The sequence below is a fragment of the Denticeps clupeoides genome, chromosome 7 (assembly GCF_900700375.1).
Source record: "Denticeps clupeoides chromosome 7, fDenClu1.1, whole genome shotgun sequence".
NCBI classification, from domain to species: domain Eukaryota; kingdom Metazoa; phylum Chordata; class Actinopteri; order Clupeiformes; family Denticipitidae; genus Denticeps; species Denticeps clupeoides.
The window spans coordinates 8,591,453-8,603,596 of record NC_041713.1 but is presented as its reverse complement, the minus strand read 5'-3'; the positions used below and the strand labels follow the sequence as shown (position 1 = coordinate 8,603,596).

Sequence of the window (12,144 nt, the reverse complement as noted above, 5' to 3'; positions counted from 1 at the left end):
CTGGAGGGAAGGCCGGAGAGAAGATCTCTGACGGGCCTCAGAGAGATCTGGCGATCTGCTCGGCTAACATGTTTCAACAGACTCCGCCCTTTTGAAGAATGAAAGACACAAAAAAAGAAGGACAGATCATAAGAATACAGGAATTCTTGGCAGCACTTGCAGAGTGTTGGCCAAAGCCGCAGTTAAAAAAGACATTTACATATGTTGGATGTGGTGAATAAATGACCATGGATCTGTACCATATTTTCTGCCTTTGTGCTGTGGTGAAAATAAAACCCAGTATCACTACACAAGCCAAAGAAAAAAAAAAAAAAGATAAATAATTGCTTTTAAGAATAAAAAAAAAGGCTAGCACCAGTGTCTGTTGTATTCTTGCACTGTCTGTCACTTTAAATGTTTACAATACTTTACACTCTACTGTTAAATGCTGTTAAATGTTAATTGAATAAAATGGCTGCCGGAATTTGACGGAAAAAAAAAAAATTAAAATAAGTAATGATACTGACAGTTTAACAGGATTTTCTTTACACATATCTCCTGAAGGGCCAGAAGGTTTGCCTCACGCTGTGGCCTCACGCTTCCAGTTTAATTATGGCCTTCGCCCATGCACAGTTTCCTCCTGCATCCCAAAGGCCTGCACACTGATATCACTAAAATCAAATTACATTTTAAACCTACATTTTGTATTATCAGTATTCTTAGTATTCTTTAGGAAATGGAACACTGCTTTGAAACTATTATCAAAACTGATCAATGCAGAAAAAAAATTGTAGTGATCATTTTTTTTCGTTCATATCGCCCAACATTAAACATTAAAGAACACGTATTTAATTGATGAATGCATGTGTGGAATCCATGTAGTACATGCTGAGCATGTTGCTCTGTCTTGCACCTGGGTTAATAGAATACTCTCCCATAACGCATGAGGGCATCCATAATACGTTCCCTCGGCCACTCATAATGGGCCCAATCCCAGGTCACTGGGTCCACATCAATCCGGCGAGCCTGATCAGTGATTAAGGTGAAGCCTGCAGCGGCTTAAGCCAAAATCCAATAGACAAAAGGACAGCATCCCACCCGGTTGGGGGCGGCCAGGCCCAGTGCCGCACAGCCTCGCCGATCGAGAATCGTATCTCCAGGAACAAAAGAGTTTATGGGGCTAATCAGGCTGCCAGAATCATCCATCCATTCCGGCACCACAAAGGGATTAGCTGGCGTACGGGCGGGTAATGGTGACTTGCACTGCTTGGGCGCCGAGGAGAAGTGGCAGGCAGAGTGATAAACACTTAAGGTGGGGGGGGGGGGGGGGGGGGTAAATATACGAGTAAATAAAGGGCTGAAAGTAGCAAACGCACGGAAAAAGGACTCGGCAAAAGCCCTAAAGTGCAACGCTGAAAAAGCCCTTGTGTGCTGATCTCTGATCAGCTCCCATTACAGAAACCCAACCCTAAACCGTTCTAATGCAAACGGCGAAACCGAGCGGATCAGCATGAGAGCGGCCGCAACCCACATCTCTGTTTCCCTCTCCTGTTCTCCCGCTCCCTTTCTCTTTCCCTCCCCTCCCCCCCCGCACACGGGAGCGCAGCCAGGCGGCCCCATTAACGGCGGCCATTAAATACCGACGGGACGGAGGCGGCATGTTTCGTTTACTGTCTCCCGCTGCCGGATCGCTGCGCCCCACGCGAACCCCGGTGCAGCTGCAGAAGCTGGGGAGAAAGGGGAAGGGTTAGTGCCCCCGGTTCCACATGTGACTTTGCAATCATGCCAGCATCGTGACTGCCGCGACATGCGTGCCCCCCCAGCAGCGTCGGCACACAGTGTTCCTCACAGCCGCCACTTCCTGTTTTTCTTTCTGTCGAGCGGGCGGCGATGTTACGCACCTCACGCATCACCTTGTTGTTGCCGATATTGAATTAAGTCATGAGTTTGACACCAGTAACCTTTGACCCTTTGGCCTTTGGGCTCCACTGTAAATCTAAATACGATGTCATAACGTGGTAGTGGGGGGAAGTAGCCTAGTGGGTAAGACACTCTCCTATGAACCAGAAGACCCAGGTTCAAATCCCACTTACTACCATTGTGTCCCTGAGCAAGACACTTAACCCTAAGTTGCTCCAGGGGGACTGTCCCTGTAACTACTGATTGTAAGTCACTCTGGATAAGGGCGTCTGATAAATACTGTAAATGTAAATGTAAATAACGTAAATGAGGTGAGCCGGAGCATTAAAAGTATGGGTGTTCGGTTAAATAATTCAATTTAGATATTAAATCAACAAGTGTTCACATGCTTTAGGACTAGTTTTTTTTTTTAGAAAAACTATGATAGTATACGGCCATACAGAATTAAGTAAGGATAAACAAGTTTCGTACCTACAAATTACGGTTCACGAGCTACCCAACAAACCTTGGACGCATTGAAGGCTGGTTATTGTACGCGAGGCCCACGCGGCGCAGAAGTGCGGTACGGCTTGGAAACAAATGGAAAGGGGCGCAGGGTGGCACACGGGCAGCAACAGAGAGTCATAGATGAGAGACTACCAGCACGCTGCTGAGTGGTTAGTAGGCCGAGGTGGGACGGGGATGGTGAGGACTTGGGAACCTTATTATGGGGCAGCAGACAGGCCGATACCTCCTTTCCACTTCACTGGTCCTTCAATTTCTTTAGCTTATTGACCGTATGGTCAAATTTGTTCGTGTGAAGCCTGCGACTTTAAGTTCTTCCCTTATTTCTTCATATGTTGGGATTTTTGTTGAATTTCTGTGGACGCTGCACATTCTCGGCCATTTTCTCTTCTAACGCTATCGATCGATCTGCCCACAGCTCGTGACATCACGAGACCGGCAAAGTTTAGGAGCTGGTTCGGTGCCTGTTTTTGAGCACAGGAACCCATTTTTTTTTTCTTGTGGAAAAGCATTGAACTGGTTCCACAATTGGGAACCTGCACAGGACCCAGAGCAGTGGAAAAGGGGCAAGGCCACCGGGCCTAACTATTGTGCACACGGGTAACGGTAAAAGAGAGCGGAAGCCGAGAGGGAATCACGGTTCACTTTTCTCTGTGTATGGATGATGCGGCCGTTCCCGTCCTTTATTTCAACAAACCAGCACCGCCAGCACCCGTTCTGACACGGTTTACTGATGTTGTTCCACCGAAAACAACCCTTTTAGTAGAAAAATGTACAAACTGGACACGTAACCCGTATGTTCTGCATGTTTGCATAGCTACTTCAGGATCAGAGAGAAATAACGCCTGAAATACCCAGATCCTACAGTTAGCATGTGTTCATTTACAGTTATAATGTTCACATTTGGAGTATCTGTACTCGAAATCGAACAGATTGTATAAGTGCTGTTAAATGCTCTGCCCCTGTGCCGCTTTAATTCATCCCTCCGACCGCACGGCAACACCCCGCAGCACTGTTTTCAGGTCAAATTAGGCCTTTGTTCACACAAAACATTAATAAGGTTACAGTGCAAACAGCAGCTGCACCTCAGCAGCAAGCGCGATAGACAAAAATACAACAACGTAACGCACACTCGCCCAAGAACTACCACCGTAACTCCGCCGTCTGCAACCGCTGACCATTACTGCTGCTCCATGTGAAGAGAGACAGGCGGGCAGATGCCAGTGTTTACACAGTGGGAACTATGCACTTGCCCCGCACCGAATCCACACTCACACACACACACACACACATCGCACAATCGATACAGCCTGGCTTGGGCAGATTCCTGACCGTGGCCCTCGTCCAATTACAGGAGAGTGCTGAATTTACCACGCCGTCTTCGAGCGCGCTGATTTACGGACTGATGAAAGTTTGCATAGGCCATGGATAAAAACAAAGTGCTATTTAATGAAATGTGTTTGTTTAATTTGATCTGTGTACAGTAAAATAATTAGAGCAAGGGCAAGCAAAATGTCAAAATCGACAAGATCTATCTAATTACATACACAGACATACTGATACTTGCATTAAAGCTTGATTCATGCGGATGCTATAAAGATAGACCACGTAAATAATAATACCAACACGTTGGTCTCCAAATTTCCCAGATCGGTTCGTTGGCTACCTGAGAGAGGTGTTGGGAATACTTTGGAGCAACCAGCTCACAACCGCACAAAACACTTTTGACGTTGTGGCCGTGTCAGTCTGTATTCTTCAGCAAGTGGCTGAAAGTCTGTTTTCCACTTTCCTTGTCCCTCACGGACAAATGACCAGCTGCTCGTATTTTTCCGGACCTTTAGCTCTTTTATGCCCCCTTCCCCAGTACATGAAATTTTCCTACATCAGTTCTTTTCATCCCCACATGCTTGTTCTCCCCAGTTCGGCTCACCGTATTTCTTCTCGGACTTCATTTCCTGCCCATGAGTGCGTGTCATAAATGTGCGCCCTTCACCAGCTACCCGAACAACTCCCATTATGGAGGAACATTAGGAAGTCCATTACACTTCACCCGTGAAGGAATGCTCCCAAAATGCTGCCATTGTGTGAGAGCGCTGGTGCGGCATCGCATTTTACCATACACACACACACACACACACACACACACACACGGCAGGTTTTCTCGCCATGTTTTTGCCAAACCCTCTGTCAATTCTTACCAAACTGCTCACAGTCTTATTTTCCTCTTCTCCTTTCACAATGGGAACACAATAGGAACCGTGGCACACATTAGGTACAATCAACGACCAACACAGCCCAATCTGACTTGTATTAATGTAAAATGCTTTGTTTTGGCAGTGAAGCACACCCACTACCAACACACCCACATGCATATGAAAGATCGGCATGTTATTAACATGTTATATAGCACATTAGACGCAACAACAGCCCTTAAGGGCAGCAGCTGGTATGGTTCAGGTGTTCCTTCTGTCTCCTGGCACCTTGACACAAGACCACGCACAGTTCAGCCTTGGCTTGTGTATCATTACAGCCCTTAGTTAAATAATATACAATTTCGATAAATTACTTCATATTATTTCAAGCTTCTAATTTCCCACAAACCCATGCAGCATCGGGAGGGGGCGGCCCAGTCGGTGAAAGACAAATTTAGAACTCTTGGCCCCCTTTCCCAGAATCCTCAGCAGCAAGACTGGGCTTGCCTCAGGATCAATCAATTTGCACAGCGCTGCACAGAATCATTTTACTCGTGGCCTCATGAGGGCCGGGAGCTCCTTGAGACGCTCTTCGACCTGTTTGCACACACTTACAATCCCGACAGATACATGCACGGTGTCGAGTGGACGAGGACGCATGATTGTAAAGTACGTATGTGCGGCGAGGGCGCACAAGTGCCTTCTGCTCTCCATGCACGTAAGTGAAAACAGGTCCCGGGCCCGATACGTGCCTCACAAATCAGACGGCAAACTGACCCACCGCATACCAACATGAGCACACATCGAAAACACAGCCGGTAGCATGCTCCTACACGACAGAGATAACATCAGACTGCACGGCTTGGACACGTACACACACACACACACACAAACAGTGTGAGGGCGATCTGTCCCACGTTATGGCTGCAAAGTATGAGAGATCTGAATGAACGAATGGCCAATCAACCGGACATTCATGGATGCAGATCAGACAGATTTCGAGGAGTACAGCTTTCTACTCTATTGCAATGTTTAGCTCGAGAAGAAAAAACAAATAGTGTGTGTGTGTGTGTGTGTGTGTGTGTGTGTGTTGCCATCGCTTGAAATGCCCGTATTTTTAAGCAAGGATGGCTTCAGCGGTGCGCCCAAGTTTTGATGAAAAAACTTGCAACACGGGCCTGAAGTCCAAAAAGCACCAGGCGACGATTTTAAAAAAGGAAGCTGCACTTTCTATAAGCCGGCGATTCCGCATTTGTCACCCAGTTTTCTGCGGGTCCTCGCAGCAGAAAGCAGAAGCGCAGCGTCGCCGGCGGTCCGTGCCAGGCCCGCAGAAGACATCCCTCTCCCAAAGTCCCCCCAAAATACATGGCCACCACCAACCCCCCCAAAAAAAAAGCTGCTCGGCGCTTTCCAAGGGCCTCGTACAACTGCCTGGAAAGCACCGAGAAACTACGAAACTTCAGCAGGAGCGCTCAGCATTCCCGATTCCACCATTCCAGGAGGGCTTACACGGTACCAAAAAAATAACTCAATTAAATACTAGCTCATAAAAAAAAAAAGGAATTTGATCCAACATAAACAGAGGCGTGTTTCGCCTTAAATGACAGTAAATTGCGGGTACCGGGGTCTCGGCTACCTGTCCGGTCGCGGTACCTGTTGGCTCCTCCTACCGACGTGTTGGTTGGTGGAAGTCGCAGCCGGAGATGATTTGAATTTTGAATTTTTTTTTTTTTTTTTTTTTACTTAATCTCGTCTCAAGGTCGCGCACGTCGCGCCGCGGAGAGCCCGGGGACGGGGACGACGCGCCGGCTCGTCTCTCGCCGTCGGACGGTGTCGCTCCCCCGCTGGTCGGCCGGGCTGCGCCGTGGCCTCCGCCTCCTCCGCCGCCGACGCCGCCGCGCGTCTTTTTTTTTTTCACGGAGCGCCCGCGGACTGATGCGCCGCTGCGCCCGGAGGAGCAGCCATTGCGGTCACGTGCCTCGGCGGTGAAACCGAACACCGGCCAGCCCACGCAGCCGTCCCCTCCCACGGTCCCCTCCCATCCGCCCGCTTCCGCTGCGCGCCGGCCGCGCCAGCGTGCGCGGGGGACCAGAACCGCGACGTGGGCTTTCTGGCTCCACGAACACGGGACCCGCTGCTGAAATGTGCCGCGACTCCAGAACCGCGGGCTTGTTAAGGTGGCATCCACGTCGTTACCAGGACCGATGGCGCTGGCTCACCCTGGGCACCTTATTTCATCCCCGTGGGAGTCACTCAGACTCTTGCACTTGCCAATTTTTTCCTGTTCTCAACTCGCCCTTCGTCTGGTGCCACTTCGTATTCATCACATGGTAGAAACCCAATAACTCACTCCAACTCGTTTTTTTTTATTATTGCATTTTATTTATGCCGGAACTGCGCATAATAAAGACATGGAATGGGTGCGGGAATCCAAATGATCGGTTTTGGTCGAGGGTTTTCTCAGATTCATAAAGACAAACGGGTAGAAATATGACAGAAACGTGTCAAATTGATGCACTATTTCAATACAGTTCAGTGATCACATGAGATTCACAAACACTGAAATGCACAATGAAAAATTCTCTGTCAGAGCTAGAACATGACTGCGCTTCGCTGTTTCATTAAGAGTTGTGTCTTACAGCCCATGCAAGAACTGTGTGTGAAGGTCAATGTCATGATCCAAAGCCTTTATGCTCCTCTGACAAATGTCTCTTCCTCAGTCAATAACCTGCCTGTTGAATCAAAAAAAAAGGGGGGGGTGATCTGTTCACGTTTGAGTTACGATACTCATAAGGCTACAGTACACTGGAGACACATAAAAAAGTTCAGGTGAGCCTTCAGATGCATATTTCATGCCTCTTGGAAATGGGAGGAAAGAGCTAAAATGCAGTGTACAGGAACAAGCATAAAAGTCCGCTGCACAAATCCCAGCCTCAGATTTTTGAGCTTGGGTGGTATTTTCCCTGCTCACTCCCAGTGCTTCATATTACAAGTTTTAATGATCTCATTGGAGAGAACATGTCCCATCAGATACAGAATGAATCCTGATTCTAAGTAGGTATGGCATGGAGCATATAAAAGTCTTTTTAATAGAATACAATAATATAATATGTAATTCTGTCCACTACAGACTGGAAATGGGCCTTTGTCTTAACACAACCTGGAATGATGGGATGTTAAATTAGATACCAGTCATTCCTACTGCTATAACAATTGTCACCCTTTAAGAATATTTGACAAATTTCAGCTGTAAATTGCAGCTGTTAACTACACAGCTCCTGCACTGTCCAGTGCCATCTCTGGACAACATATCATCCACTCCTGCAACCCCTGACACACAATAGAAAAGAATAAAGCAGAATCCACTTTAGCCTGAAACTAGCTGTAGTTCACTCACAAGACATGAAAAACATCATACGTCCATAGAAACCGAACACAATTGCCTGTTTGAAATTTTCCCTCTGTCGCTGAACTCTTTGATCTCCTGCAGTTTATGAAATGCAACACGTCCCAAATTGTTTGCATGTTATTCTGCTTGCAAGCTTCATTATGAGATGCGCTGCTGTCATCTCCTTCCAAGGTTCCTTTTTTGCACAGCGAGTGATGGGCCTGAATTTGCATGGAACTAATTGATGAAAGTGGAGACTGTTGGAAAAGGGAGGCGGAGCCTGGGATGTGATGCCTTTCCAATGCCTTATTGTTATTCTTTTTTTATAATTTTTTTTTTTTTTGAAACTCTGTAATGTGGAATGTTGGCACAGACCCCGGCTCGGTGTCCTCCCTTCACATCCATGTGCAGTATTTACACAGAGAACTATTTGAAGCGCTGGGCGTCCCTCCAGGGTTATTCTTAAGAGTCAGGCCTGCCCTTGCCTGCCTCGTGATGGCAAAAAAAACACCACTGCTCCTGAGAAAAAGCATCTTGGGTGTTAGACGAAACACCACCACTCACCAACAACGCCACCGCCCTGGCTGGTTCCACCAATGTGACAGTCATGGCAAGTCATCCAGGAACTTTAACCCAAATAGGCTGAACGCTGTGGGGCGAAAAGAGAACTCTGGGTCCTGTGGACGGGAAGAGCAAACTCGCGTCTGGGCAGAAAGCCAGTAGGTTTAGGAGACATGGAGGCTGGAGGTTCCTGCCCATCACTGGATGATGAACACACCCCTTCCCCTCCCTCTAGGGCCACAGAGCTCTCTAAGCGTGCTGAAACATTTAACTTGAGCAGAAGCAATATGCAGGAAAATGACCACTTCTTCTGAGAACGTTAATATTGCCGCTATTAAAATGTGATCAGTAGTGATCAAATATCAAATGTGTTAGCCCATGGTGTTACACCATGTGTGTTTTCTGAATAGTCCACCTAAAATGCACACAGGAATGCAAGATGCTACCATTTGATTTGCCTGCATAGTGTGTACCTGCTGACATACAGTGTGTAAAATAAGAATATAATTGTTCCGTATACCAATTTGGATTTGCAGAGGCATGAGCCAGCATAGATTTATTCATCTCTGTAACCTGACACAAATCAGTTGAGGATTATGTTTGCAACAGGCTATTCGCAAATCTTTTGATACATGCACAACAATTAATCAATTGCAAATATATATATGCACACACAGCTGTGGTAGAGCATCTACGGTTGAGTTCAAGAGGTCTGTTATGAATGTGCAGGGAAGTCTGTATTAAAGGAAATAAGGAAGAAATGCAAGTACATTATCCCTGTGCATTCCCATAAAGACAATATTGTGATGTGTTAGTTGTCGAAGCTGATCAGTGGATTCATTCATTTTAGTGATTTATATTCCATTGTTCATGGTTTCAGTCACCCCATGTCTGTGTTTATTTCCATGTCTGAGAAAGTGTGTATTTTCACCTGTGCATGCTTCTCAACAACAGAGGTGCAAGTCCAGTTCAGCATTTCAGTCTTCCAAATGACTTCAAAGAGAACATTGAGGAACATTCTCCCACACACAGACACACATGAACAGACAGACATGCACAGGGCCAGCCTCACTCATCTTCCATGTAGCGCAAACCTTAACTTCATCCCCTGTCTCTCAGGATCACGTGCCGAGGTCCTCAGCCAAACTCTAAAGAAGCTGTAACACGGTTTAATGTTCTAAAACATGCTCTTCGAAAACCTTTTTCTTTTCAGTTCTGGACAGCGCAATACCTCTTCGTGGGGCTTAGCCCATCGGCAAGCATGTGGTAAGCCATGAGGAATGTTTTAAATGAGTCCCAGATGTGGGCAGTGGACAGATTTAACCCCTTAACATCCTCTGCTGTTTTATGGACTGTTTTGGCAAGGAAACAATTTTTCTTTCATCAGCCTCTAAACACATCTGTCTGTCTATCTATCTACAGACTTTTTTTTTTTTCCAACCGTCCAACTGTTTATCATCTGATATCTTGACCCTCTTATCCAGCCTCTTATCCAGTGTTCACCGGTCCAGGCCTGGACCGAGCCGGGAACTGTGTGCTACGTGGTGCGGTGCCCACCATTGCACCACTGTGCAACCCTGTAGTGTCACATTTCCTTTCCAAAATGTTTATTGAAGAACCTAACGTCAGTAAACCTAAGCTGCTGGTCTTCAACGTCTAGTTGGTGCATGAGCCCGCACCCCTTTAATGCTGGTGTGAAATGACGTAAGTTTTAAACAGGTTTTTGCTGTTAAGTTTACGACGGCGGTAATTGCTTCTTTATAGTTGTTGTGCGTTTATGAATAAAACGGCCAGCGCTGCTGTCGTTTTACGGCCGTAGTAGGCTTTTCTATTAAAGCACGGAGAGGTGCGTAGGATCGGGCAGAGGAAGTAGAGTGAGTCAGCTGCCCGCAGGGCGGGCACAGTGAAATGACTGATATCCCTTTGAGAAATGAACTTGAATGCCCTCTTTTCTCTCTCTCTCTCTCTCTCTCTCTCACACACACACACACAGACTCTTCCTGCTACCTCCCTCCCACTGTCTCTCTTTCTCTCTTTCACTCGCTCGCTCGCTCTCGCTGCACTTGGTGCACTCGCCGGCTGGGCAGAACAAAGCCCTGGAACGAAGCCCATTAGGCAGGCTGATAACAGCCGACAGAACCAGGGCTCCGCTTTTGTCTCAGGGTAAGAAGGCAGGAGACGTACAGGGGAAAGTGGGAGGGAGACTTTGTGGGATGGTGACAGTTTCTGGACATTCTTTCCCCCTCTCTTCCAGTCCATGCTTTTTAAGGCTGACAGCTGTTCGAATCTCACTTTGTCCTTCAGCTCCTGTCTCCTCGAGTTTCAATCTTGTTCTGAAACCTCAGACTCGTTCCAAAAATACAACAAAACAACACAGCAAGAGCCGGTTCTGGATTTTTCATACAGCATAAATAATTTACAACACATGAATTAGACGGGGGACAAACCAGTTGACTGTAACATGTCCACTGTAACATGAACATTGAAATCCAACCCCTGTGGCAGTCCATCTCCAAGCCCCTCTTCACCATCCTTTCATCGTCGCGCTTTGTTCCTCCCTGATCCGCTCTGTCGTTATTCTGTCTCATCGCTCGCCCCGGGAGAACATAATCCGCTGAAACAGATGCCTGTCGGAGGACGAGCACGCCGGTGTCACTGAGAGGATGGCACCAGGGACGCTGCGAGTGGGCAGAGGTGGTGTTGAGGGAGGACGTAATGAGGGTGTTGAGGTACAGCCGCTGTTAGGACCCACAGACCGGGCAGGGTGGGGATGAATTATTGAGTGGAGCTTCATCCTCATTCTCCACCCCTTGTGATTCCAGACGTTTTTTCCTTGGGGAGGAGGGCTCAATAATAATAACGATTCTTTACAATTATGTATTTTAATTAACGAGAATATGAAAAAACAACAGAGGCTATACCAATGAATCATTGTGTGTGTGTGTGTGTGTGTGTTTGGGATGTAGGAAGACAGACAGAAACTGTAGTTGCACTTGGCAGAAGACTGAAGAAAAGAAAAGCACGGGCATGTTATGCCGACTGAGGCAAAACAAGGACACTGAGCACAAATAGTCATTCACAAGCCCAATAAAACAGAACAGCTCAGTAAATGGCAATTAAAGCTCCAAGTACTAATTAGGTGGAAATTATGGCCTGTTAAAACTGAGGGGGAGGAGTGGAGAGGGGTTCAAAACATGCAGCCAACGCTTTCAGCAGTGGATGCTGAGCCAGATCTGGTTCCTTCGTACACTTTAAGAATTCAAGAAGGCTTTCGAGGAGATGTTAAGACACATACACTGGACATTCTGTACATTCACAATAGGGATGGACCAGTGCCGGTATCACATTTTGGTTAGATACCAGGCTCACATGCTGGAATTGCCTGATACCCACATGTAGGTTTATGTGACTTCAGTCAATAGGCAGCAGCACCCTTTAGCCATATAACGCACAGAAATGTCAACGATTGAAGGCCCTCATAACTTCACCTTATCTCGTCAATAGATAAGTATATTGTGTTCTCCCACATATACACACAGTCCATTAAACAAAACCCTAAAACTTACCATGGCAAATGCAAATGCCAATATTTTGTTTTTC

General features: G+C 46.8%; 1 protein-coding gene across 5 annotated transcripts in view; it reads right to left on the bottom strand.

The window, feature by feature from the left end:
• Positions 1-6,574, bottom strand: part of rarab (retinoic acid receptor, alpha b) — an 86,617-nt gene extending 80,043 nt beyond the window's left edge. For 2 of the 5 annotated variants that reach the window (XM_028985814.1, XM_028985816.1), the window contains exon 1: positions 6,232-6,574. The gene's annotated coding sequence lies outside the window, so the exon portion shown is untranslated. Of the gene's footprint in view, positions 1-6,216 lie in introns of all 5 variants that reach the window. The other 3 variants (XM_028985815.1, XM_028985818.1, XM_028985817.1) reach the window with 2 other exon arrangements.
• Between the last annotated feature and the right edge of the window lie 5,570 nt (positions 6,575-12,144).